This window comes from Schistocerca piceifrons, chromosome 1 (assembly GCF_021461385.2).
Source record: "Schistocerca piceifrons isolate TAMUIC-IGC-003096 chromosome 1, iqSchPice1.1, whole genome shotgun sequence".
Classification (NCBI taxonomy): domain Eukaryota; kingdom Metazoa; phylum Arthropoda; class Insecta; order Orthoptera; family Acrididae; genus Schistocerca; species Schistocerca piceifrons.
In genome coordinates, this window is record NC_060138.1 from 493,973,555 (window position 1) to 493,998,442 (window position 24,888).

General features: G+C 53.6%; 38 non-coding genes across 38 annotated transcripts; all 38 read left to right on the plus strand.

Annotated features, from left to right (window-relative positions):
- Window positions 1-2,438: 2,438 nt before the first annotated feature.
- Trnae-cuc lies at window positions 2,439-2,510 on the plus strand. Its single transcript has one exon. It is a non-coding gene; the product is annotated as a tRNA-Glu (tRNA).
- Window positions 2,511-2,884: 374 nt separating this feature from the next.
- Trnah-gug lies at window positions 2,885-2,956 on the plus strand. Its single transcript has one exon. It is a non-coding gene; the product is annotated as a tRNA-His (tRNA).
- A 747-nt stretch (window positions 2,957-3,703) lies between these two features.
- Window positions 3,704-3,785, plus strand: Trnal-uag. Its single transcript has one exon. It is a non-coding gene; the product is annotated as a tRNA-Leu (tRNA).
- Window positions 3,786-4,230: 445 nt separating this feature from the next.
- Trnae-cuc lies at window positions 4,231-4,302 on the plus strand. Its single transcript has one exon. It is a non-coding gene; the product is annotated as a tRNA-Glu (tRNA).
- A 374-nt stretch (window positions 4,303-4,676) lies between these two features.
- Window positions 4,677-4,748, plus strand: Trnah-gug. The gene has a single exon. It is a non-coding gene; the product is annotated as a tRNA-His (tRNA).
- A 747-nt stretch (window positions 4,749-5,495) lies between these two features.
- Trnal-uag lies at window positions 5,496-5,577 on the plus strand. The gene has a single exon. It is a non-coding gene; the product is annotated as a tRNA-Leu (tRNA).
- A 445-nt stretch (window positions 5,578-6,022) lies between these two features.
- On the plus strand, window positions 6,023-6,094 carry Trnae-cuc. The gene has a single exon. It is a non-coding gene; the product is annotated as a tRNA-Glu (tRNA).
- A 374-nt stretch (window positions 6,095-6,468) lies between these two features.
- On the plus strand, window positions 6,469-6,540 carry Trnah-gug. The gene has a single exon. It is a non-coding gene; the product is annotated as a tRNA-His (tRNA).
- A 747-nt stretch (window positions 6,541-7,287) lies between these two features.
- Trnal-uag lies at window positions 7,288-7,369 on the plus strand. The gene has a single exon. It is a non-coding gene; the product is annotated as a tRNA-Leu (tRNA).
- Window positions 7,370-7,814: 445 nt separating this feature from the next.
- Trnae-cuc lies at window positions 7,815-7,886 on the plus strand. The gene has a single exon. It is a non-coding gene; the product is annotated as a tRNA-Glu (tRNA).
- A 374-nt stretch (window positions 7,887-8,260) lies between these two features.
- Window positions 8,261-8,332, plus strand: Trnah-gug. The gene has a single exon. It is a non-coding gene; the product is annotated as a tRNA-His (tRNA).
- A 747-nt stretch (window positions 8,333-9,079) lies between these two features.
- On the plus strand, window positions 9,080-9,161 carry Trnal-uag. The gene has a single exon. It is a non-coding gene; the product is annotated as a tRNA-Leu (tRNA).
- A 445-nt stretch (window positions 9,162-9,606) lies between these two features.
- Window positions 9,607-9,678, plus strand: Trnae-cuc. Its single transcript has one exon. It is a non-coding gene; the product is annotated as a tRNA-Glu (tRNA).
- Window positions 9,679-10,052: 374 nt separating this feature from the next.
- On the plus strand, window positions 10,053-10,124 carry Trnah-gug. The gene has a single exon. It is a non-coding gene; the product is annotated as a tRNA-His (tRNA).
- Window positions 10,125-10,871: 747 nt separating this feature from the next.
- On the plus strand, window positions 10,872-10,953 carry Trnal-uag. Its single transcript has one exon. It is a non-coding gene; the product is annotated as a tRNA-Leu (tRNA).
- A 445-nt stretch (window positions 10,954-11,398) lies between these two features.
- Window positions 11,399-11,470, plus strand: Trnae-cuc. The gene has a single exon. It is a non-coding gene; the product is annotated as a tRNA-Glu (tRNA).
- A 374-nt stretch (window positions 11,471-11,844) lies between these two features.
- Trnah-gug lies at window positions 11,845-11,916 on the plus strand. The gene has a single exon. It is a non-coding gene; the product is annotated as a tRNA-His (tRNA).
- A 747-nt stretch (window positions 11,917-12,663) lies between these two features.
- Trnal-uag lies at window positions 12,664-12,745 on the plus strand. Its single transcript has one exon. It is a non-coding gene; the product is annotated as a tRNA-Leu (tRNA).
- A 445-nt stretch (window positions 12,746-13,190) lies between these two features.
- Trnae-cuc lies at window positions 13,191-13,262 on the plus strand. The gene has a single exon. It is a non-coding gene; the product is annotated as a tRNA-Glu (tRNA).
- A 374-nt stretch (window positions 13,263-13,636) lies between these two features.
- Trnah-gug lies at window positions 13,637-13,708 on the plus strand. Its single transcript has one exon. It is a non-coding gene; the product is annotated as a tRNA-His (tRNA).
- A 747-nt stretch (window positions 13,709-14,455) lies between these two features.
- On the plus strand, window positions 14,456-14,537 carry Trnal-uag. Its single transcript has one exon. It is a non-coding gene; the product is annotated as a tRNA-Leu (tRNA).
- Window positions 14,538-14,982: 445 nt separating this feature from the next.
- Window positions 14,983-15,054, plus strand: Trnae-cuc. Its single transcript has one exon. It is a non-coding gene; the product is annotated as a tRNA-Glu (tRNA).
- Window positions 15,055-15,428: 374 nt separating this feature from the next.
- On the plus strand, window positions 15,429-15,500 carry Trnah-gug. The gene has a single exon. It is a non-coding gene; the product is annotated as a tRNA-His (tRNA).
- Window positions 15,501-16,247: 747 nt separating this feature from the next.
- On the plus strand, window positions 16,248-16,329 carry Trnal-uag. Its single transcript has one exon. It is a non-coding gene; the product is annotated as a tRNA-Leu (tRNA).
- A 445-nt stretch (window positions 16,330-16,774) lies between these two features.
- Window positions 16,775-16,846, plus strand: Trnae-cuc. The gene has a single exon. It is a non-coding gene; the product is annotated as a tRNA-Glu (tRNA).
- Window positions 16,847-17,220: 374 nt separating this feature from the next.
- Window positions 17,221-17,292, plus strand: Trnah-gug. Its single transcript has one exon. It is a non-coding gene; the product is annotated as a tRNA-His (tRNA).
- Window positions 17,293-18,039: 747 nt separating this feature from the next.
- Trnal-uag lies at window positions 18,040-18,121 on the plus strand. Its single transcript has one exon. It is a non-coding gene; the product is annotated as a tRNA-Leu (tRNA).
- Window positions 18,122-18,566: 445 nt separating this feature from the next.
- Trnae-cuc lies at window positions 18,567-18,638 on the plus strand. Its single transcript has one exon. It is a non-coding gene; the product is annotated as a tRNA-Glu (tRNA).
- Window positions 18,639-19,012: 374 nt separating this feature from the next.
- Trnah-gug lies at window positions 19,013-19,084 on the plus strand. The gene has a single exon. It is a non-coding gene; the product is annotated as a tRNA-His (tRNA).
- Window positions 19,085-19,831: 747 nt separating this feature from the next.
- Window positions 19,832-19,913, plus strand: Trnal-uag. Its single transcript has one exon. It is a non-coding gene; the product is annotated as a tRNA-Leu (tRNA).
- A 445-nt stretch (window positions 19,914-20,358) lies between these two features.
- Trnae-cuc lies at window positions 20,359-20,430 on the plus strand. The gene has a single exon. It is a non-coding gene; the product is annotated as a tRNA-Glu (tRNA).
- A 374-nt stretch (window positions 20,431-20,804) lies between these two features.
- Window positions 20,805-20,876, plus strand: Trnah-gug. Its single transcript has one exon. It is a non-coding gene; the product is annotated as a tRNA-His (tRNA).
- A 747-nt stretch (window positions 20,877-21,623) lies between these two features.
- On the plus strand, window positions 21,624-21,705 carry Trnal-uag. The gene has a single exon. It is a non-coding gene; the product is annotated as a tRNA-Leu (tRNA).
- A 445-nt stretch (window positions 21,706-22,150) lies between these two features.
- Trnae-cuc lies at window positions 22,151-22,222 on the plus strand. Its single transcript has one exon. It is a non-coding gene; the product is annotated as a tRNA-Glu (tRNA).
- Window positions 22,223-22,596: 374 nt separating this feature from the next.
- On the plus strand, window positions 22,597-22,668 carry Trnah-gug. The gene has a single exon. It is a non-coding gene; the product is annotated as a tRNA-His (tRNA).
- A 747-nt stretch (window positions 22,669-23,415) lies between these two features.
- Window positions 23,416-23,497, plus strand: Trnal-uag. The gene has a single exon. It is a non-coding gene; the product is annotated as a tRNA-Leu (tRNA).
- A 445-nt stretch (window positions 23,498-23,942) lies between these two features.
- Window positions 23,943-24,014, plus strand: Trnae-cuc. The gene has a single exon. It is a non-coding gene; the product is annotated as a tRNA-Glu (tRNA).
- A 374-nt stretch (window positions 24,015-24,388) lies between these two features.
- Trnah-gug lies at window positions 24,389-24,460 on the plus strand. Its single transcript has one exon. It is a non-coding gene; the product is annotated as a tRNA-His (tRNA).
- The last annotated feature ends 428 nt before the right edge of the window (window positions 24,461-24,888 follow it).

Genomic DNA, 24,888 nt, shown 5'->3' on the forward strand with positions numbered 1-24,888 from the left:
CACAGGCAGTCTATTGGCTATTGTGGCGGGGCCATATTTTCAAGGTGTCTTACGAAACGTGTACTTTACCGCGCGAACAGGGTGGGCTCGGGCTCATTCATTTTGCTATGAAAGCCGCAGCGTTGCTCCTTCATCGGACGAGCGTCACTATTGAACAGGATCCGTCGAGCCCCACAGCTGTTCTATTCGCTATTCATCGTCCTCTCTCTGAAGCAGCACCTCTCGACCCGACTACCATACCGTTTCAGCTGCGTTATGTTCGAGAATACTACATTCAAAAAAGTTATCTCGCCGCCGACGTACTCGACCATCGCACACGGACTGTGAAACGTGTCTACCAGGGACTAAGAGGACGGCCAGTCGGTAATAAGATGGAGGCGCGCTACCCGCGATCTGCGTGGAGGACGGCGTGGGCTCACGTCCACGCTCCCTTCCTGTCAGCGGACGTCAGCAGCTTTTGGTACCAAGTGGTTAATCGAATTCTCCCTACCAACGAAAAGCTGCGCCGCATTCACTTATCTCCATCGAGCTTGTGTGAAGACTGTCGCCAAGACGACACCTTAGAACATCGTTTCGTGTGCCTGAGGTCACAGTCGACTTGGAACATTGCCGCCAGGATGCTCGCACTTATCAACCGGACCAGCGCTGCCGCTTTTTCTGCGGACACGGCATTGATCCCGGACTTCAACCCATATCCGCATACGAAGCGTGCCGCCACTGCATGGATCGTGGCTCACACTGTGTTCGCCCTCCTGCAATTGCGACTTACGGACGACTATGCCTATCTGGTTTATTTGTCCACGCAACATGACCTCACTAAAACCAGGAAAGACTATGACAAAATCTTTGCCAATTTTCTGCGAATTGCACTCGCATTCGCCCACGACAAACTGTTGTAAGCAACACTTCACTGCTGCGACTTTTCTTTCCTTCTGTGTTTTGCATTGTCTCCGGGCCCGGATACATAGTTAATGCAAATTGAATACTACAGGAACAGTGAATCATTCAACGAGTACGATGCTTACGCTTGTGCCGGACTGCAACGTGGAAACGACGACGAAAAGTTGAACACAGTTTTATCCTGTGTTCGTGTGTGTTTGTGTTTCGTTGTGGTTTAGTGATTTCTTTATGTTTTTATTCATTTTTTTACACCGTCTGGTTCCTCCGTCATCGGCGTACATTCACGGATGCGTTACGCACCGCGCTGCCACGGAGATTGTTTGGTTTTCAAGAAAAGAGGATTTTTTACTTTCTTTTTATTACGTCGGAGAGGATTGTGTTTTCCTTCTCGTTTTCCGCCGGACAGTTTCGGAAAGTTCGGGAGTCTACTCATTCCCTTGACACGTGTCGATAATTTTAAATTTTTGTGACTTTTTTCATTACTTATTTTAATGGCCGCTACGAAGCATTTTGAACATCCAATCATGGGACGTGTGAAGGGTGTTCCTTCCCTGTGACTGAGAGGACTAACACAGGCAGTATTTGATTTTTTATTCTTTTTTTTCCAATTTTATTCTTTCCTTTACTGAATTTTGGTGGACAGCGCCTCATGCGCTGTTATTCTTTCATTTTTTATTTTAAGGCGTGTAGGCGCAAAGCTACTGCTTGCTGTCATTATAGGCCTGCACTTTAACTTCAAGAGGTTTTAGTTTTCCTTCGATGCTTCGTTCGCGGTGAACAGCCACAAGAAACTTTCCCCAAAGCAATCCAGTATCTCCGATTTCATCCCTTCATCTTGAATACCAACGTCTTCCAAGGAACCATACCGAGAAGTTTACGGTTTTCCACTGAATGGACAGTGCACCAATTCGTCTTTTCTGTTTGCAAGCAGCACCGTTTTCTTTTATAGCTGGAGAAGCTCGCCGAAGAAGGCAAAATTGGAGAGCGCAAGGCCGGGCTATAAGGGGAGTTGGGAGGCCCAAAAAAAAAAAAAAAAAAAAAAAAAAAAAAAAAAAAAAAAAAAAAAAAAAAAAAAAAAAAAAAAAAGTTGCCACTTTTTACGTCTCATTTTTGTGCCGTTGCGGTGTGTTCTCGTGGGGTAGGACGCAGCTCTTGTGACGCGCGTGTTGTGTAGGTAGCGTGGCCGAGCGGTCTAAGGCGCTGGTTTCAGGCACCATTCTCTTCGGAGGCGTGGGTTCCAATCCCACTCCTGCCAAACGTGTAATGTTTCCTGTGTCGAAGGCAGGTGCACTCATTGCCCGCAAAGGAAACAGCACAACAAGGCGTGAGCGTCTGCTTGGTGAATTGCCGTAGAACAGTGCGTGGTGCAACGACAGGATTTGTAGGCACCTTTTGCTCTCATCATTGCTGGCGTCCGTCTCCCCGAAATGCGTCCGGGGCACGCCGTTCTATAACGCGAGAGAGCGGATTTTTTACAGTTGTCGTCAGTTAACCGTGGGTGGCTGCTGCGTTCGCTGGAAAGAGCACTGCCGTCGTTATCCGGTGTGGTCTAGTGGCTAGGATACCTGGCTCTCACCCAGGAGGCCCGGGTTCGATTCCCGGTACCGGAATCGCGCGTTTTTGTTGCTCCTCTTATGCGACTTGTCTCGACTTTGCTCGACTGACGCTACGCTGACGCGTGCAGAAAGCTACGTTAAGTATGATTCACGGCAACACCTGACGGCGAGAGAGATGAAGCGTCTATCCACTTGTTATCCAGCCACATACCTGTAGTCAAGAGGCTTGGGGGACTGCAAGACATTGCCACGGAGGTGAATGCAGCTAACCACTGTAGTTAGTGTCCTGACAGCGCAGGCACGTTCATTTGCTCGTATACATGTGATGGAGACCGTGTCTCACACTGCTGTGGCGTACACCTTGGCCTAGGCTCTGCTGTGTATCGCCACTTGCATTACAGGCAGCTGCTTTCGCGGGCGCGTCCGTGGCCGTGATCGTCTAGTGGTTAGGACATTGCGTTGTGGCCGCAATAACCCAGGTTCGAATCCTGGTCACGGCAATTTTGAAAGTTTTGCCTTGCTGCCGTTGCAATGACGAGTACTCGAAATGACAGTACTCTCTTGATTTTTTCACTCGTGTTCCGCAGGCCGCAGTTTGCCCTACCACTTCATCCCCAACACGTAATGTCGCCTCCTAGAGCGCAGACGTCCGCTGCTCTCTGTAGTCGAAAAGGGCAGTTGTTTGAAGTGCGATGGATGAGCAGCCAGTCCCAGCAGAACCGGAAGCTGTGGCGTGCACTGTTTGTACAAATGCTAGGAACACTGGCGCACCAAGCAGCGCATGTAGCGTGGCCGAGCGCTTTAAGGCGCTGGTTTAAGGCACCAGACTCTCTGTAGGCGCGGTTTCGAATCCCGTAGCTGCCGGGGGCTTTGCTGTGATCGCGTTAAGCTGCCGCTTTTTCTTCAAGTGTAACCTCCTTGAGCTCACATATGTTTGATACATGGAGCATTCTAGCTCCGCCTGACAGTTACAGCTACGATACTTTAGTGGTTACGGAAAGCCCAGGTTCGAAACCTGGTCACGGCACGAAAACGTCTCTTGACGCTGTCTCCTTAACTGCGACAGCTACAGACAAGTGGCGTCGCTACCATACGGCGGGCACGGCTTTTTCTTGCTGTGGATGGCCTAAAGAGACGCTTCCAGTGGGAGAGCAGTGGAAATACATGGCACGGCGATTGCCAAGATACTTCCATTTCGAAGTGATCTTTGTAGTACAAACGAAACGTTTTGCGGCTGCTGCTCCAACGGTAACGTGGCCGAGCGGTCTAAGGCGCTGGTTTTAGGCACCAGTCTCTTCGGAGGCGTGGGTTCGAATCCCACCGTTGCCACTTTTTACGTCTCATTTTTGTGCCGTTGCGGTGTGTTCTCGTGGGGTAGGACGCAGCTCTTGTGACGCGCGTGTTGTGTAGGTAGCGTGGCCGAGCGGTCTAAGGCGCTGGTTTCAGGCACCATTCTCTTCGGAGGCGTGGGTTCCAATCCCACAGCTGCCAAACGTGTAATGTTTCCTGTGTCGAAGGCAGGTGCACTCATTGCCCGCAAAGGAAACAGCACAACAAGGCGTGAGCGTCTGCTTGGTGAATTGCCGTAGAACAGTGCGTGGTGCAACGACAGGATTTGTAGGCACCTTTTGCTCTCATCATTGCTGGCGTCCGTCTCCCCGAAATGCGTCCGGGGCACGCCGTTCTATAACGCGAGAGAGCGGATTTTTTACAGTTGTCGTCAGTTAACCGTGGGTGGCTGCTGCGTTCGCTGGAAAGAGCACTGCCGTCGTTATCCGGTGTGGTCTAGTGGCTAGGATACCTGGCTCTCACCCAGGAGGCCCGGGTTCGATTCCCGGTACCGGAATCGCGCGTTTTTGTTGCTCCTCTTATGCGACTTGTCTCGACTTTGCTCGACTGACGCTACGCTGACGCGTGCAGAAAGCTACGTTAAGTATGATTCACGGCAACACCTGACGGCGAGAGAGATGAAGCGTCTATCCACTTGTTATCCAGCCACATACCTGTAGTCAAGAGGCTTGGGGGACTGCAAGACATTGCCACGGAGGTGAATGCAGCTAACCACTGTAGTTAGTGTCCTGACAGCGCAGGCACGTTCATTTGCTCGTATACATGTGATGGAGACCGTGTCTCACACTGCTGTGGCGTACACCTTGGCCTAGGCTCTGCTGTGTATCGCCACTTGCATTACAGGCAGCTGCTTTCGCGGGCGCGTCCGTGGCCGTGATCGTCTAGTGGTTAGGACATTGCGTTGTGGCCGCAATAACCCAGGTTCGAATCCTGGTCACGGCAATTTTGAAAGTTTTGCCTTGCTGCCGTTGCAATGACGAGTACTCGAAATGACAGTACTCTCTTGATTTTTTCACTCGTGTTCCGCAGGCCGCAGTTTGCCCTACCACTTCATCCCCAACACGTAATGTCGCCTCCTAGAGCGCAGACGTCCGCTGCTCTCTGTAGTCGAAAAGGGCAGTTGTTTGAAGTGCGATGGATGAGCAGCCAGTCCCAGCAGAACCGGAAGCTGTGGCGTGCACTGTTTGTACAAATGCTAGGAACACTGGCGCACCAAGCAGCGCATGTAGCGTGGCCGAGCGCTTTAAGGCGCTGGTTTAAGGCACCAGACTCTCTGTAGGCGCGGTTTCGAATCCCGTAGCTGCCGGGGGCTTTGCTGTGATCGCGTTAAGCTGCCGCTTTTTCTTCAAGTGTAACCTCCTTGAGCTCACATATGTTTGATACATGGAGCATTCTAGCTCCGCCTGACAGTTACAGCTACGATACTTTAGTGGTTACGGAAAGCCCAGGTTCGAAACCTGGTCACGGCACGAAAACGTCTCTTGACGCTGTCTCCTTAACTGCGACAGCTACAGACAAGTGGCGTCGCTACCATACGGCGGGCACGGCTTTTTCTTGCTGTGGATGGCCTAAAGAGACGCTTCCAGTGGGAGAGCAGTGGAAATACATGGCACGGCGATTGCCAAGATACTTCCATTTCGAAGTGATCTTTGTAGTACAAACGAAACGTTTTGCGGCTGCTGCTCCAACGGTAACGTGGCCGAGCGGTCTAAGGCGCTGGTTTTAGGCACCAGTCTCTTCGGAGGCGTGGGTTCGAATCCCACCGTTGCCACTTTTTACGTCTCATTTTTGTGCCGTTGCGGTGTGTTCTCGTGGGGTAGGACGCAGCTCTTGTGACGCGCGTGTTGTGTAGGTAGCGTGGCCGAGCGGTCTAAGGCGCTGGTTTCAGGCACCATTCTCTTCGGAGGCGTGGGTTCCAATCCCACAGCTGCCAAACGTGTAATGTTTCCTGTGTCGAAGGCAGGTGCACTCATTGCCCGCAAAGGAAACAGCACAACAAGGCGTGAGCGTCTGCTTGGTGAATTGCCGTAGAACAGTGCGTGGTGCAACGACAGGATTTGTAGGCACCTTTTGCTCTCATCATTGCTGGCGTCCGTCTCCCCGAAATGCGTCCGGGGCACGCCGTTCTATAACGCGAGAGAGCGGATTTTTTACAGTTGTCGTCAGTTAACCGTGGGTGGCTGCTGCGTTCGCTGGAAAGAGCACTGCCGTCGTTATCCGGTGTGGTCTAGTGGCTAGGATACCTGGCTCTCACCCAGGAGGCCCGGGTTCGATTCCCGGTACCGGAATCGCGCGTTTTTGTTGCTCCTCTTATGCGACTTGTCTCGACTTTGCTCGACTGACGCTACGCTGACGCGTGCAGAAAGCTACGTTAAGTATCATTCACGGCAACACCTGACGGCGAGAGAGATGAAGCGTCTATCCACTTGTTATCCAGCCACATACCTGTAGTCAAGAGGCTTGGGGGACTGCAAGACATTGCCACGGAGGTGAATGCAGCTAACCACTGTAGTTAGTGTCCTGACAGCGCAGGCACGTTCATTTGCTCGTATACATGTGATGGAGACCGTGTCTCACACTGCTGTGGCGTACACCTTGGCCTAGGCTCTGCTGTGTATCGCCACTTGCATTACAGGCAGCTGCTTTCGCGGGCGCGTCCGTGGCCGTGATCGTCTAGTGGTTAGGACATTGCGTTGTGGCCGCAATAACCCAGGTTCGAATCCTGGTCACGGCAATTTTGAAAGTTTTGCCTTGCTGCCGTTGCAATGACGAGTACTCGAAATGACAGTACTCTCTTGATTTTTTCACTCGTGTTCCGCAGGCCGCAGTTTGCCCTACCACTTCATCCCCAACACGTAATGTCGCCTCCTAGAGCGCAGACGTCCGCTGCTCTCTGTAGTCGAAAAGGGCAGTTGTTTGAAGTGCGATGGATGAGCAGCCAGTCCCAGCAGAACCGGAAGCTGTGGCGTGCACTGTTTGTACAAATGCTAGGAACACTGGCGCACCAAGCAGCGCATGTAGCGTGGCCGAGCGCTTTAAGGCGCTGGTTTAAGGCACCAGACTCTCTGTAGGCGCGGTTTCGAATCCCGTAGCTGCCGGGGGCTTTGCTGTGATCGCGTTAAGCTGCCGCTTTTTCTTCAAGTGTAACCTCCTTGAGCTCACATATGTTTGATACATGGAGCATTCTAGCTCCGCCTGACAGTTACAGCTACGATACTTTAGTGGTTACGGAAAGCCCAGGTTCGAAACCTGGTCACGGCACGAAAACGTCTCTTGACGCTGTCTCCTTAACTGCGACAGCTACAGACAAGTGGCGTCGCTACCATACGGCGGGCACGGCTTTTTCTTGCTGTGGATGGCCTAAAGAGACGCTTCCAGTGGGAGAGCAGTGGAAATACATGGCACGGCGATTGCCAAGATACTTCCATTTCGAAGTGATCTTTGTAGTACAAACGAAACGTTTTGCGGCTGCTGCTCCAACGGTAACGTGGCCGAGCGGTCTAAGGCGCTGGTTTTAGGCACCAGTCTCTTCGGAGGCGTGGGTTCGAATCCCACCGTTGCCACTTTTTACGTCTCATTTTTGTGCCGTTGCGGTGTGTTCTCGTGGGGTAGGACGCAGCTCTTGTGACGCGCGTGTTGTGTAGGTAGCGTGGCCGAGCGGTCTAAGGCGCTGGTTTCAGGCACCATTCTCTTCGGAGGCGTGGGTTCCAATCCCACAGCTGCCAAACGTGTAATGTTTCCTGTGTCGAAGGCAGGTGCACTCATTGCCCGCAAAGGAAACAGCACAACAAGGCGTGAGCGTCTGCTTGGTGAATTGCCGTAGAACAGTGCGTGGTGCAACGACAGGATTTGTAGGCACCTTTTGCTCTCATCATTGCTGGCGTCCGTCTCCCCGAAATGCGTCCGGGGCACGCCGTTCTATAACGCGAGAGAGCGGATTTTTTACAGTTGTCGTCAGTTAACCGTGGGTGGCTGCTGCGTTCGCTGGAAAGAGCACTGCCGTCGTTATCCGGTGTGGTCTAGTGGCTAGGATACCTGGCTCTCACCCAGGAGGCCCGGGTTCGATTCCCGGTACCGGAATCGCGCGTTTTTGTTGCTCCTCTTATGCGACTTGTCTCGACTTTGCTCGACTGACGCTACGCTGACGCGTGCAGAAAGCTACGTTAAGTATCATTCACGGCAACACCTGACGGCGAGAGAGATGAAGCGTCTATCCACTTGTTATCCAGCCACATACCTGTAGTCAAGAGGCTTGGGGGACTGCAAGACATTGCCACGGAGGTGAATGCAGCTAACCACTGTAGTTAGTGTCCTGACAGCGCAGGCACGTTCATTTGCTCGTATACATGTGATGGAGACCGTGTCTCACACTGCTGTGGCGTACACCTTGGCCTAGGCTCTGCTGTGTATCGCCACTTGCATTACAGGCAGCTGCTTTCGCGGGCGCGTCCGTGGCCGTGATCGTCTAGTGGTTAGGACATTGCGTTGTGGCCGCAATAACCCAGGTTCGAATCCTGGTCACGGCAATTTTGAAAGTTTTGCCTTGCTGCCGTTGCAATGACGAGTACTCGAAATGACAGTACTCTCTTGATTTTTTCACTCGTGTTCCGCAGGCCGCAGTTTGCCCTACCACTTCATCCCCAACACGTAATGTCGCCTCCTAGAGCGCAGACGTCCGCTGCTCTCTGTAGTCGAAAAGGGCAGTTGTTTGAAGTGCGATGGATGAGCAGCCAGTCCCAGCAGAACCGGAAGCTGTGGCGTGCACTGTTTGTACAAATGCTAGGAACACTGGCGCACCAAGCAGCGCATGTAGCGTGGCCGAGCGCTTTAAGGCGCTGGTTTAAGGCACCAGACTCTCTGTAGGCGCGGTTTCGAATCCCGTAGCTGCCGGGGGCTTTGCTGTGATCGCGTTAAGCTGCCGCTTTTTCTTCAAGTGTAACCTCCTTGAGCTCACATATGTTTGATACATGGAGCATTCTAGCTCCGCCTGACAGTTACAGCTACGATACTTTAGTGGTTACGGAAAGCCCAGGTTCGAAACCTGGTCACGGCACGAAAACGTCTCTTGACGCTGTCTCCTTAACTGCGACAGCTACAGACAAGTGGCGTCGCTACCATACGGCGGGCACGGCTTTTTCTTGCTGTGGATGGCCTAAAGAGACGCTTCCAGTGGGAGAGCAGTGGAAATACATGGCACGGCGATTGCCAAGATACTTCCATTTCGAAGTGATCTTTGTAGTACAAACGAAACGTTTTGCGGCTGCTGCTCCAACGGTAACGTGGCCGAGCGGTCTAAGGCGCTGGTTTTAGGCACCAGTCTCTTCGGAGGCGTGGGTTCGAATCCCACCGTTGCCACTTTTTACGTCTCATTTTTGTGCCGTTGCGGTGTGTTCTCGTGGGGTAGGACGCAGCTCTTGTGACGCGCGTGTTGTGTAGGTAGCGTGGCCGAGCGGTCTAAGGCGCTGGTTTCAGGCACCATTCTCTTCGGAGGCGTGGGTTCCAATCCCACAGCTGCCAAACGTGTAATGTTTCCTGTGTCGAAGGCAGGTGCACTCATTGCCCGCAAAGGAAACAGCACAACAAGGCGTGAGCGTCTGCTTGGTGAATTGCCGTAGAACAGTGCGTGGTGCAACGACAGGATTTGTAGGCACCTTTTGCTCTCATCATTGCTGGCGTCCGTCTCCCCGAAATGCGTCCGGGGCACGCCGTTCTATAACGCGAGAGAGCGGATTTTTTACAGTTGTCGTCAGTTAACCGTGGGTGGCTGCTGCGTTCGCTGGAAAGAGCACTGCCGTCGTTATCCGGTGTGGTCTAGTGGCTAGGATACCTGGCTCTCACCCAGGAGGCCCGGGTTCGATTCCCGGTACCGGAATCGCGCGTTTTTGTTGCTCCTCTTATGCGACTTGTCTCGACTTTGCTCGACTGACGCTACGCTGACGCGTGCAGAAAGCTACGTTAAGTATCATTCACGGCAACACCTGACGGCGAGAGAGATGAAGCGTCTATCCACTTGTTATCCAGCCACATACCTGTAGTCAAGAGGCTTGGGGGACTGCAAGACATTGCCACGGAGGTGAATGCAGCTAACCACTGTAGTTAGTGTCCTGACAGCGCAGGCACGTTCATTTGCTCGTATACATGTGATGGAGACCGTGTCTCACACTGCTGTGGCGTACACCTTGGCCTAGGCTCTGCTGTGTATCGCCACTTGCATTACAGGCAGCTGCTTTCGCGGGCGCGTCCGTGGCCGTGATCGTCTAGTGGTTAGGACATTGCGTTGTGGCCGCAATAACCCAGGTTCGAATCCTGGTCACGGCAATTTTGAAAGTTTTGCCTTGCTGCCGTTGCAATGACGAGTACTCGAAATGACAGTACTCTCTTGATTTTTTCACTCGTGTTCCGCAGGCCGCAGTTTGCCCTACCACTTCATCCCCAACACGTAATGTCGCCTCCTAGAGCGCAGACGTCCGCTGCTCTCTGTAGTCGAAAAGGGCAGTTGTTTGAAGTGCGATGGATGAGCAGCCAGTCCCAGCAGAACCGGAAGCTGTGGCGTGCACTGTTTGTACAAATGCTAGGAACACTGGCGCACCAAGCAGCGCATGTAGCGTGGCCGAGCGCTTTAAGGCGCTGGTTTAAGGCACCAGACTCTCTGTAGGCGCGGTTTCGAATCCCGTAGCTGCCGGGGGCTTTGCTGTGATCGCGTTAAGCTGCCGCTTTTTCTTCAAGTGTAACCTCCTTGAGCTCACATATGTTTGATACATGGAGCATTCTAGCTCCGCCTGACAGTTACAGCTACGATACTTTAGTGGTTACGGAAAGCCCAGGTTCGAAACCTGGTCACGGCACGAAAACGTCTCTTGACGCTGTCTCCTTAACTGCGACAGCTACAGACAAGTGGCGTCGCTACCATACGGCGGGCACGGCTTTTTCTTGCTGTGGATGGCCTAAAGAGACGCTTCCAGTGGGAGAGCAGTGGAAATACATGGCACGGCGATTGCCAAGATACTTCCATTTCGAAGTGATCTTTGTAGTACAAACGAAACGTTTTGCGGCTGCTGCTCCAACGGTAACGTGGCCGAGCGGTCTAAGGCGCTGGTTTTAGGCACCAGTCTCTTCGGAGGCGTGGGTTCGAATCCCACCGTTGCCACTTTTTACGTCTCATTTTTGTGCCGTTGCGGTGTGTTCTCGTGGGGTAGGACGCAGCTCTTGTGACGCGCGTGTTGTGTAGGTAGCGTGGCCGAGCGGTCTAAGGCGCTGGTTTCAGGCACCATTCTCTTCGGAGGCGTGGGTTCCAATCCCACAGCTGCCAAACGTGTAATGTTTCCTGTGTCGAAGGCAGGTGCACTCATTGCCCGCAAAGGAAACAGCACAACAAGGCGTGAGCGTCTGCTTGGTGAATTGCCGTAGAACAGTGCGTGGTGCAACGACAGGATTTGTAGGCACCTTTTGCTCTCATCATTGCTGGCGTCCGTCTCCCCGAAATGCGTCCGGGGCACGCCGTTCTATAACGCGAGAGAGCGGATTTTTTACAGTTGTCGTCAGTTAACCGTGGGTGGCTGCTGCGTTCGCTGGAAAGAGCACTGCCGTCGTTATCCGGTGTGGTCTAGTGGCTAGGATACCTGGCTCTCACCCAGGAGGCCCGGGTTCGATTCCCGGTACCGGAATCGCGCGTTTTTGTTGCTCCTCTTATGCGACTTGTCTCGACTTTGCTCGACTGACGCTACGCTGACGCGTGCAGAAAGCTACGTTAAGTATCATTCACGGCAACACCTGACGGCGAGAGAGATGAAGCGTCTATCCACTTGTTATCCAGCCACATACCTGTAGTCAAGAGGCTTGGGGGACTGCAAGACATTGCCACGGAGGTGAATGCAGCTAACCACTGTAGTTAGTGTCCTGACAGCGCAGGCACGTTCATTTGCTCGTATACATGTGATGGAGACCGTGTCTCACACTGCTGTGGCGTACACCTTGGCCTAGGCTCTGCTGTGTATCGCCACTTGCATTACAGGCAGCTGCTTTCGCGGGCGCGTCCGTGGCCGTGATCGTCTAGTGGTTAGGACATTGCGTTGTGGCCGCAATAACCCAGGTTCGAATCCTGGTCACGGCAATTTTGAAAGTTTTGCCTTGCTGCCGTTGCAATGACGAGTACTCGAAATGACAGTACTCTCTTGATTTTTTCACTCGTGTTCCGCAGGCCGCAGTTTGCCCTACCACTTCATCCCCAACACGTAATGTCGCCTCCTAGAGCGCAGACGTCCGCTGCTCTCTGTAGTCGAAAAGGGCAGTTGTTTGAAGTGCGATGGATGAGCAGCCAGTCCCAGCAGAACCGGAAGCTGTGGCGTGCACTGTTTGTACAAATGCTAGGAACACTGGCGCACCAAGCAGCGCATGTAGCGTGGCCGAGCGCTTTAAGGCGCTGGTTTAAGGCACCAGACTCTCTGTAGGCGCGGTTTCGAATCCCGTAGCTGCCGGGGGCTTTGCTGTGATCGCGTTAAGCTGCCGCTTTTTCTTCAAGTGTAACCTCCTTGAGCTCACATATGTTTGATACATGGAGCATTCTAGCTCCGCCTGACAGTTACAGCTACGATACTTTAGTGGTTACGGAAAGCCCAGGTTCGAAACCTGGTCACGGCACGAAAACGTCTCTTGACGCTGTCTCCTTAACTGCGACAGCTACAGACAAGTGGCGTCGCTACCATACGGCGGGCACGGCTTTTTCTTGCTGTGGATGGCCTAAAGAGACGCTTCCAGTGGGAGAGCAGTGGAAATACATGGCACGGCGATTGCCAAGATACTTCCATTTCGAAGTGATCTTTGTAGTACAAACGAAACGTTTTGCGGCTGCTGCTCCAACGGTAACGTGGCCGAGCGGTCTAAGGCGCTGGTTTTAGGCACCAGTCTCTTCGGAGGCGTGGGTTCGAATCCCACCGTTGCCACTTTTTACGTCTCATTTTTGTGCCGTTGCGGTGTGTTCTCGTGGGGTAGGACGCAGCTCTTGTGACGCGCGTGTTGTGTAGGTAGCGTGGCCGAGCGGTCTAAGGCGCTGGTTTCAGGCACCATTCTCTTCGGAGGCGTGGGTTCCAATCCCACAGCTGCCAAACGTGTAATGTTTCCTGTGTCGAAGGCAGGTGCACTCATTGCCCGCAAAGGAAACAGCACAACAAGGCGTGAGCGTCTGCTTGGTGAATTGCCGTAGAACAGTGCGTGGTGCAACGACAGGATTTGTAGGCACCTTTTGCTCTCATCATTGCTGGCGTCCGTCTCCCCGAAATGCGTCCGGGGCACGCCGTTCTATAACGCGAGAGAGCGGATTTTTTACAGTTGTCGTCAGTTAACCGTGGGTGGCTGCTGCGTTCGCTGGAAAGAGCACTGCCGTCGTTATCCGGTGTGGTCTAGTGGCTAGGATACCTGGCTCTCACCCAGGAGGCCCGGGTTCGATTCCCGGTACCGGAATCGCGCGTTTTTGTTGCTCCTCTTATGCGACTTGTCTCGACTTTGCTCGACTGACGCTACGCTGACGCGTGCAGAAAGCTACGTTAAGTATGATTCACGGCAACACCTGACGGCGAGAGAGATGAAGCGTCTATCCACTTGTTATCCAGCCACATACCTGTAGTCAAGAGGCTTGGGGGACTGCAAGACATTGCCACGGAGGTGAATGCAGCTAACCACTGTAGTTAGTGTCCTGACAGCGCAGGCACGTTCATTTGCTCGTATACATGTGATGGAGACCGTGTCTCACACTGCTGTGGCGTACACCTTGGCCTAGGCTCTGCTGTGTATCGCCACTTGCATTACAGGCAGCTGCTTTCGCGGGCGCGTCCGTGGCCGTGATCGTCTAGTGGTTAGGACATTGCGTTGTGGCCGCAATAACCCAGGTTCGAATCCTGGTCACGGCAATTTTGAAAGTTTTGCCTTGCTGCCGTTGCAATGACGAGTACTCGAAATGACAGTACTCTCTTGATTTTTTCACTCGTGTTCCGCAGGCCGCAGTTTGCCCTACCACTTCATCCCCAACACGTAATGTCGCCTCCTAGAGCGCAGACGTCCGCTGCTCTCTGTAGTCGAAAAGGGCAGTTGTTTGAAGTGCGATGGATGAGCAGCCAGTCCCAGCAGAACCGGAAGCTGTGGCGTGCACTGTTTGTACAAATGCTAGGAACACTGGCGCACCAAGCAGCGCATGTAGCGTGGCCGAGCGCTTTAAGGCGCTGGTTTAAGGCACCAGACTCTCTGTAGGCGCGGTTTCGAATCCCGTAGCTGCCGGGGGCTTTGCTGTGATCGCGTTAAGCTGCCGCTTTTTCTTCAAGTGTAACCTCCTTGAGCTCACATATGTTTGATACATGGAGCATTCTAGCTCCGCCTGACAGTTACAGCTACGATACTTTAGTGGTTACGGAAAGCCCAGGTTCGAAACCTGGTCACGGCACGAAAACGTCTCTTGACGCTGTCTCCTTAACTGCGACAGCTACAGACAAGTGGCGTCGCTACCATACGGCGGGCACGGCTTTTTCTTGCTGTGGATGGCCTAAAGAGACGCTTCCAGTGGGAGAGCAGTGGAAATACATGGCACGGCGATTGCCAAGATACTTCCATTTCGAAGTGATCTTTGTAGTACAAACGAAACGTTTTGCGGCTGCTGCTCCAACGGTAACGTGGCCGAGCGGTCTAAGGCGCTGGTTTTAGGCACCAGTCTCTTCGGAGGCGTGGGTTCGAATCCCACCGTTGCCACTTTTTACGTCTCATTTTTGTGCCGTTGCGGTGTGTTCTCGTGGGGTAGGACGCAGCTCTTGTGACGCGCGTGTTGTGTAGGTAGCGTGGCCGAGCGGTCTAAGGCGCTGGTTTCAGGCACCATTCTCTTCGGAGGCGTGGGTTCCAATCCCACAGCTGCCAAACGTGTAATGTTTCCTGTGTCGAAGGCAGGTGCACTCATTGCCCGCAAAGGAAACAGCACAACAAGGCGTGAGCGTCTGCTTGGTGAATTGCCGTAGAACAGTGCGTGGTGCAACGACAGGATTTGTAGGCACCTTTTGCTCTCATCATTGCTGGCGTCCGTCTCCCCGAAATGCGTCCGGGGCACGCCGTTCTATAACGCGAGAGAGCGGATTTTTTACAGTTGTCGTCAGTTAACCGTGGGTGGCTGCTGCGTTCGCTGGAAAGAGCACTGCCGTCGTTATCCGGTGTGGTCTAGTGGCTAGGATACCTGGCTCTCACCCAGGAGGCCCGGGTTCGATTCCCGGTACCGGAATCGCGCGTTTTTGTTGCTCCTCTTATGCGACTTGTCTCGACTTTGCTCGACTGACGCTACGCTGACGCGTGCAGAAAGCTACGTTAAGTATGATTCACGGCAACACCTGACGGCGAGAGAGATGAAGCGTCTATCCACTTGTTATCCAGCCACATACCTGTAGTCAAGAGGCTTGGGGGACTGCAAGACATTGCCACGGAGGTGAATGCAGCTAACCACTGTAGTTAGTGTCCTGACAGCGCAGGCACGTTCATTTGCTCGTATACATGTGATGGAGACCGTGTCTCACACTGCTGTGGCGTACACCTTGGCCTAGGCTCTGCTGTGTATCGCCACTTGCATTACAGGCAGCTGCTTTCGCGGGCGCGTCCGTGGCCGTGATCGTCTAGTGGTTAGGACATTGCGTTGTGGCCGCAATAACCCAGGTTCGAATCCTGGTCACGGCAATTTTGAAAGTTTTGCCTTGCTGCCGTTGCAATGACGAGTACTCGAAATGACAGTACTCTCTTGATTTTTTCACTCGTGTTCCGCAGGCCGCAGTTTGCCCTACCACTTCATCCCCAACACGTAATGTCGCCTCCTAGAGCGCAGACGTCCGCTGCTCTCTGTAGTCGAAAAGGGCAGTTGTTTGAAGTGCGATGGATGAGCAGCCAGTCCCAGCAGAACCGGAAGCTGTGGCGTGCACTGTTTGTACAAATGCTAGGAACACTGGCGCACCAAGCAGCGCATGTAGCGTGGCCGAGCGCTTTAAGGCGCTGGTTTAAGGCACCAGACTCTCTGTAGGCGCGGTTTCGAATCCCGTAGCTGCCGGGGGCTTTGCTGTGATCGCGTTAAGCTGCCGCTTTTTCTTCAAGTGTAACCTCCTTGAGCTCACATATGTTTGATACATGGAGCATTCTAGCTCCGCCTGACAGTTACAGCTACGATACTTTAGTGGTTACGGAAAGCCCAGGTTCGAAACCTGGTCACGGCACGAAAACGTCTCTTGACGCTGTCTCCTTAACTGCGACAGCTACAGACAAGTGGCGTCGCTACCATACGGCGGGCACGGCTTTTTCTTGCTGTGGATGGCCTAAAGAGACGCTTCCAGTGGGAGAGCAGTGGAAATACATGGCACGGCGATTGCCAAGATACTTCCATTTCGAAGTGATCTTTGTAGTACAAACGAAACGTTTTGCGGCTGCTGCTCCAACGGTAACGTGGCCGAGCGGTCTAAGGCGCTGGTTTTAGGCACCAGTCTCTTCGGAGGCGTGGGTTCGAATCCCACCGTTGCCACTTTTTACGTCTCATTTTTGTGCCGTTGCGGTGTGTTCTCGTGGGGTAGGACGCAGCTCTTGTGACGCGCGTGTTGTGTAGGTAGCGTGGCCGAGCGGTCTAAGGCGCTGGTTTCAGGCACCATTCTCTTCGGAGGCGTGGGTTCCAATCCCACAGCTGCCAAACGTGTAATGTTTCCTGTGTCGAAGGCAGGTGCACTCATTGCCCGCAAAGGAAACAGCACAACAAGGCGTGAGCGTCTGCTTGGTGAATTGCCGTAGAACAGTGCGTGGTGCAACGACAGGATTTGTAGGCACCTTTTGCTCTCATCATTGCTGGCGTCCGTCTCCCCGAAATGCGTCCGGGGCACGCCGTTCTATAACGCGAGAGAGCGGATTTTTTACAGTTGTCGTCAGTTAACCGTGGGTGGCTGCTGCGTTCGCTGGAAAGAGCACTGCCGTCGTTATCCGGTGTGGTCTAGTGGCTAGGATACCTGGCTCTCACCCAGGAGGCCCGGGTTCGATTCCCGGTACCGGAATCGCGCGTTTTTGTTGCTCCTCTTATGCGACTTGTCTCGACTTTGCTCGACTGACGCTACGCTGACGCGTGCAGAAAGCTACGTTAAGTATGATTCACGGCAACACCTGACGGCGAGAGAGATGAAGCGTCTATCCACTTGTTATCCAGCCACATACCTGTAGTCAAGAGGCTTGGGGGACTGCAAGACATTGCCACGGAGGTGAATGCAGCTAACCACTGTAGTTAGTGTCCTGACAGCGCAGGCACGTTCATTTGCTCGTATACATGTGATGGAGACCGTGTCTCACACTGCTGTGGCGTACACCTTGGCCTAGGCTCTGCTGTGTATCGCCACTTGCATTACAGGCAGCTGCTTTCGCGGGCGCGTCCGTGGCCGTGATCGTCTAGTGGTTAGGACATTGCGTTGTGGCCGCAATAACCCAGGTTCGAATCCTGGTCACGGCAATTTTGAAAGTTTTGCCTTGCTGCCGTTGCAATGACGAGTACTCGAAATGACAGTACTCTCTTGATTTTTTCACTCGTGTTCCGCAGGCCGCAGTTTGCCCTACCACTTCATCCCCAACACGTAATGTCGCCTCCTAGAGCGCAGACGTCCGCTGCTCTCTGTAGTCGAAAAGGGCAGTTGTTTGAAGTGCGATGGATGAGCAGCCAGTCCCAGCAGAACCGGAAGCTGTGGCGTGCACTGTTTGTACAAATGCTAGGAACACTGGCGCACCAAGCAGCGCATGTAGCGTGGCCGAGCGCTTTAAGGCGCTGGTTTAAGGCACCAGACTCTCTGTAGGCGCGGTTTCGAATCCCGTAGCTGCCGGGGGCTTTGCTGTGATCGCGTTAAGCTGCCGCTTTTTCTTCAAGTGTAACCTCCTTGAGCTCACATATGTTTGATACATGGAGCATTCTAGCTCCGCCTGACAGTTACAGCTACGATACTTTAGTGGTTACGGAAAGCCCAGGTTCGAAACCTGGTCACGGCACGAAAACGTCTCTTGACGCTGTCTCCTTAACTGCGACAGCTACAGACAAGTGGCGTCGCTACCATACGGCGGGCACGGCTTTTTCTTGCTGTGGATGGCCTAAAGAGACGCTTCCAGTGGGAGAGCAGTGGAAATACATGGCACGGCGATTGCCAAGATACTTCCATTTCGAAGTGATCTTTGTAGTACAAACGAAACGTTTTGCGGCTGCTGCTCCAACGGTAACGTGGCCGAGCGGTCTAAGGCGCTGGTTTTAGGCACCAGTCTCTTCGGAGGCGTGGGTTCGAATCCCACCGTTGCCACTTTTTACGTCTCATTTTTGTGCCGTTGCGGTGTGTTCTCGTGGGGTAGGACGCAGCTCTTGTGACGCGCGTGTTGTGTAGGTAGCGTGGCCGAGCGGTCTAAGGCGCTGGTTTCAGGCACCATTCTCTTCGGAGGCGTGGGTTCCAATCCCACAGCTGCCAAACGTGTAATGTTTCCTGTGTCGAAGGCAGGTGCACTCATTGCCCGCAAAGGAAACAGCACAACAAGGCGTGAGCGTCTGCTTGGTGAATTGCCGTAGAACAGTGCGTGGTGCAACGACAGGATTTGTAGGCACCTTTTGCTCTCATCATTGCTGGCGTCCGTCTCCCCGAAATGCGTCCGGGGCACGCCGTTCTATAACGCGAGAGAGCGGATTTTTTACAGTTGTCGTCAGTTAACCGTGGGTGGCTGCTGCGTTCGCTGGAAAGAGCACTGCCGTCGTTATCCGGTGTGGTCTAGTGGCTAGGATACCTGGCTCTCACCCAGGAGGCCCGGGTTCGATTCCCGGTACCGGAATCGCGCGTTTTTGTTGCTCCTCTTATGCGACTTGTCTCGACTTTGCTCGACTGACGCTACGCTGACGCGTGCAGAAAGCTACGTTAAGTATGATTCACGGCAACACCTGACGGCGAGAGAGATGAAGCGTCTATCCACTTGTTATCCAGCCACATACCTGTAGTCAAGAGGCTTGGGGGACTGCAAGACATTGCCACGGAGGTGAATGCAGCTAACCACTGTAGTTAGTGTCCTGACAGCGCAGGCACGTTCATTTGCTCGTATACATGTGATGGAGACCGTGTCTCACACTGCTGTGGCGTACACCTTGGCCTAGGCTCTGCTGTGTATCGCCACTTGCATTACAGGCAGCTGCTTTCGCGGGCGCGTCCGTGGCCGTGATCGTCTAGTGGTTAGGACATTGCGTTGTGGCCGCAATAACCCAGGTTCGAATCCTGGTCACGGCAATTTTGAAAGTTTTGCCTTGCTGCCGTTGCAATGACGAGTACTCGAAATGACAGTACTCTCTTGATTTTTTCACTCGTGTTCCGCAGGCCGCAGTTTGCCCTACCACTTCATCCCCAACACGTAATGTCGCCTCCTAGAGCGCAGACGTCCGCTGCTCTCTGTAGTCGAAAAGGGCAGTTGTTTGAAGTGCGATGGATGAGCAGCCAGTCCCAGCAGAACCGGAAGCTGTGGCGTGCACTGTTTGTACAAATGCTAGGAACACTGGCGCACCAAGCAGCGCATGTAGCGTGGCCGAGCGCTTTAAGGCGCTGGTTTAAGGCACCAGACTCTCTGTAGGCGCGGTTTCGAATCCCGTAGCTGCCGGGGGCTTTGCTGTGATCGCGTTAAGCTGCCGCTTTTTCTTCAAGTGTAACCTCCTTGAGCTCACATATGTTTGATACATGGAGCATTCTAGCTCCGCCTGACAGTTACAGCTACGATACTTTAGTGGTTACGGAAAGCCCAGGTTCGAAACCTGGTCACGGCACGAAAACGTCTCTTGACGCTGTCTCCTTAACTGCGACAGCTACAGACAAGTGGCGTCGCTACCATACGGCGGGCACGGCTTTTTCTTGCTGTGGATGGCCTAAAGAGACGCTTCCAGTGGGAGAGCAGTGGAAATACATGGCACGGCGATTGCCAAGATACTTCCATTTCGAAGTGATCTTTGTAGTACAAACGAAACGTTTTGCGGCTGCTGCTCCAACGGTAACGTGGCCGAGCGGTCTAAGGCGCTGGTTTTAGGCACCAGTCTCTTCGGAGGCGTGGGTTCGAATCCCACCGTTGCCACTTTTTACGTCTCATTTTTGTGCCGTTGCGGTGTGTTCTCGTGGGGTAGGACGCAGCTCTTGTGACGCGCGTGTTGTGTAGGTAGCGTGGCCGAGCGGTCTAAGGCGCTGGTTTCAGGCACCATTCTCTTCGGAGGCGTGGGTTCCAATCCCACAGCTGCCAAACGTGTAATGTTTCCTGTGTCGAAGGCAGGTGCACTCATTGCCCGCAAAGGAAACAGCACAACAAGGCGTGAGCGTCTGCTTGGTGAATTGCCGTAGAACAGTGCGTGGTGCAACGACAGGATTTGTAGGCACCTTTTGCTCTCATCATTGCTGGCGTCCGTCTCCCCGAAATGCGTCCGGGGCACGCCGTTCTATAACGCGAGAGAGCGGATTTTTTACAGTTGTCGTCAGTTAACCGTGGGTGGCTGCTGCGTTCGCTGGAAAGAGCACTGCCGTCGTTATCCGGTGTGGTCTAGTGGCTAGGATACCTGGCTCTCACCCAGGAGGCCCGGGTTCGATTCCCGGTACCGGAATCGCGCGTTTTTGTTGCTCCTCTTATGCGACTTGTCTCGACTTTGCTCGACTGACGCTACGCTGACGCGTGCAGAAAGCTACGTTAAGTATGATTCACGGCAACACCTGACGGCGAGAGAGATGAAGCGTCTATCCACTTGTTATCCAGCCACATACCTGTAGTCAAGAGGCTTGGGGGACTGCAAGACATTGCCACGGAGGTGAATGCAGCTAACCACTGTAGTTAGTGTCCTGACAGCGCAGGCACGTTCATTTGCTCGTATACATGTGATGGAGACCGTGTCTCACACTGCTGTGGCGTACACCTTGGCCTAGGCTCTGCTGTGTATCGCCACTTGCATTACAGGCAGCTGCTTTCGCGGGCGCGTCCGTGGCCGTGATCGTCTAGTGGTTAGGACATTGCGTTGTGGCCGCAATAACCCAGGTTCGAATCCTGGTCACGGCAATTTTGAAAGTTTTGCCTTGCTGCCGTTGCAATGACGAGTACTCGAAATGACAGTACTCTCTTGATTTTTTCACTCGTGTTCCGCAGGCCGCAGTTTGCCCTACCACTTCATCCCCAACACGTAATGTCGCCTCCTAGAGCGCAGACGTCCGCTGCTCTCTGTAGTCGAAAAGGGCAGTTGTTTGAAGTGCGATGGATGAGCAGCCAGTCCCAGCAGAACCGGAAGCTGTGGCGTGCACTGTTTGTACAAATGCTAGGAACACTGGCGCACCAAGCAGCGCATGTAGCGTGGCCGAGCGCTTTAAGGCGCTGGTTTAAGGCACCAGACTCTCTGTAGGCGCGGTTTCGAATCCCGTAGCTGCCGGGGGCTTTGCTGTGATCGCGTTAAGCTGCCGCTTTTTCTTCAAGTGTAACCTCCTTGAGCTCACATATGTTTGATACATGGAGCATTCTAGCTCCGCCTGACAGTTACAGCTACGATACTTTAGTGGTTACGGAAAGCCCAGGTTCGAAACCTGGTCACGGCACGAAAACGTCTCTTGACGCTGTCTCCTTAACTGCGACAGCTACAGACAAGTGGCGTCGCTACCATACGGCGGGCACGGCTTTTTCTTGCTGTGGATGGCCTAAAGAGACGCTTCCAGTGGGAGAGCAGTGGAAATACATGGCACGGCGATTGCCAAGATACTTCCATTTCGAAGTGATCTTTGTAGTACAAACGAAACGTTTTGCGGCTGCTGCTCCAACGGTAACGTGGCCGAGCGGTCTAAGGCGCTGGTTTTAGGCACCAGTCTCTTCGGAGGCGTGGGTTCGAATCCCACCGTTGCCACTTTTTACGTCTCATTTTTGTGCCGTTGCGGTGTGTTCTCGTGGGGTAGGACGCAGCTCTTGTGACGCGCGTGTTGTGTAGGTAGCGTGGCCGAGCGGTCTAAGGCGCTGGTTTCAGGCACCATTCTCTTCGGAGGCGTGGGTTCCAATCCCACAGCTGCCAAACGTGTAATGTTTCCTGTGTCGAAGGCAGGTGCACTCATTGCCCGCAAAGGAAACAGCACAACAAGGCGTGAGCGTCTGCTTGGTGAATTGCCGTAGAACAGTGCGTGGTGCAACGACAGGATTTGTAGGCACCTTTTGCTCTCATCATTGCTGGCGTCCGTCTCCCCGAAATGCGTCCGGGGCACGCCGTTCTATAACGCGAGAGAGCGGATTTTTTACAGTTGTCGTCAGTTAACCGTGGGTGGCTGCTGCGTTCGCTGGAAAGAGCACTGCCGTCGTTATCCGGTGTGGTCTAGTGGCTAGGATACCTGGCTCTCACCCAGGAGGCCCGGGTTCGATTCCCGGTACCGGAATCGCGCGTTTTTGTTGCTCCTCTTATGCGACTTGTCTCGACTTTGCTCGACTGACGCTACGCTGACGCGTGCAGAAAGCTACGTTAAGTATGATTCACGGCAACACCTGACGGCGAGAGAGATGAAGCGTCTATCCACTTGTTATCCAGCCACATACCTGTAGTCAAGAGGCTTGGGGGACTGCAAGACATTGCCACGGAGGTGAATGCAGCTAACCACTGTAGTTAGTGTCCTGACAGCGCAGGCACGTTCATTTGCTCGTATACATGTGATGGAGACCGTGTCTCACACTGCTGTGGCGTACACCTTGGCCTAGGCTCTGCTGTGTATCGCCACTTGCATTACAGGCAGCTGCTTTCGCGGGCGCGTCCGTGGCCGTGATCGTCTAGTGGTTAGGACATTGCGTTGTGGCCGCAATAACCCAGGTTCGAATCCTGGTCACGGCAATTTTGAAAGTTTTGCCTTGCTGCCGTTGCAATGACGAGTACTCGAAATGACAGTACTCTCTTGATTTTTTCACTCGTGTTCCGCAGGCCGCAGTTTGCCCTACCACTTCATCCCCAACACGTAATGTCGCCTCCTAGAGCGCAGACGTCCGCTGCTCTCTGTAGTCGAAAAGGGCAGTTGTTTGAAGTGCGATGGATGAGCAGCCAGTCCCAGCAGAACCGGAAGCTGTGGCGTGCACTGTTTGTACAAATGCTAGGAACACTGGCGCACCAAGCAGCGCATGTAGCGTGGCCGAGCGCTTTAAGGCGCTGGTTTAAGGCACCAGACTCTCTGTAGGCGCGGTTTCGAATCCCGTAGCTGCCGGGGGCTTTGCTGTGATCGCGTTAAGCTGCCGCTTTTTCTTCAAGTGTAACCTCCTTGAGCTCACATATGTTTGATACATGGAGCATTCTAGCTCCGCCTGACAGTTACAGCTACGATACTTTAGTGGTTACGGAAAGCCCAGGTTCGAAACCTGGTCACGGCACGAAAACGTCTCTTGACGCTGTCTCCTTAACTGCGACAGCTACAGACAAGTGGCGTCGCTACCATACGGCGGGCACGGCTTTTTCTTGCTGTGGATGGCCTAAAGAGACGCTTCCAGTGGGAGAGCAGTGGAAATACATGGCACGGCGATTGCCAAGATACTTCCATTTCGAAGTGATCTTTGTAGTACAAACGAAACGTTTTGCGGCTGCTGCTCCAACGGTAACGTGGCCGAGCGGTCTAAGGCGCTGGTTTTAGGCACCAGTCTCTTCGGAGGCGTGGGTTCGAATCCCACCGTTGCCACTTTTTACGTCTCATTTTTGTGCCGTTGCGGTGTGTTCTCGTGGGGTAGGACGCAGCTCTTGTGACGCGCGTGTTGTGTAGGTAGCGTGGCCGAGCGGTCTAAGGCGCTGGTTTCAGGCACCATTCTCTTCGGAGGCGTGGGTTCCAATCCCACAGCTGCCAAACGTGTAATGTTTCCTGTGTCGAAGGCAGGTGCACTCATTGCCCGCAAAGGAAACAGCACAACAAGGCGTGAGCGTCTGCTTGGTGAATTGCCGTAGAACAGTGCGTGGTGCAACGACAGGATTTGTAGGCACCTTTTGCTCTCATCATTGCTGGCGTCCGTCTCCCCGAAATGCGTCCGGGGCACGCCGTTCTATAACGCGAGAGAGCGGATTTTTTACAGTTGTCGTCAGTTAACCGTGGGTGGCTGCTGCGTTCGCTGGAAAGAGCACTGCCGTCGTTATCCGGTGTGGTCTAGTGGCTAGGATACCTGGCTCTCACCCAGGAGGCCCGGGTTCGATTCCCGGTACCGGAATCGCGCGTTTTTGTTGCTCCTCTTATGCGACTTGTCTCGACTTTGCTCGACTGACGCTACGCTGACGCGTGCAGAAAGCTACGTTAAGTATGATTCACGGCAACACCTGACGGCGAGAGAGATGAAGCGTCTATCCACTTGTTATCCAGCCACATACCTGTAGTCAAGAGGCTTGGGGGACTGCAAGACATTGCCACGGAGGTGAATGCAGCTAACCACTGTAGTTAGTGTCCTGACAGCGCAGGCACGTTCATTTGCTCGTATACATGTGATGGAGACCGTGTCTCACACTGCTGTGGCGTACACCTTGGCCTAGGCTCTGCTGTGTATCGCCACTTGCATTACAGGCAGCTGCTTTCGCGGGCGCGTCCGTGGCCGTGATCGTCTAGTGGTTAGGACATTGCGTTGTGGCCGCAATAACCCAGGTTCGAATCCTGGTCACGGCAATTTTGAAAGTTTTGCCTTGCTGCCGTTGCAATGACGAGTACTCGAAATGACAGTACTCTCTTGATTTTTTCACTCGTGTTCCGCAGGCCGCAGTTTGCCCTACCACTTCATCCCCAACACGTAATGTCGCCTCCTAGAGCGCAGACGTCCGCTGCTCTCTGTAGTCGAAAAGGGCAGTTGTTTGAAGTGCGATGGATGAGCAGCCAGTCCCAGCAGAACCGGAAGCTGTGGCGTGCACTGTTTGTACAAATGCTAGGAACACTGGCGCACCAAGCAGCGCATGTAGCGTGGCCGAGCGCTTTAAGGCGCTGGTTTAAGGCACCAGACTCTCTGTAGGCGCGGTTTCGAATCCCGTAGCTGCCGGGGGCTTTGCTGTGATCGCGTTAAGCTGCCGCTTTTTCTTCAAGTGTAACCTCCTTGAGCTCAC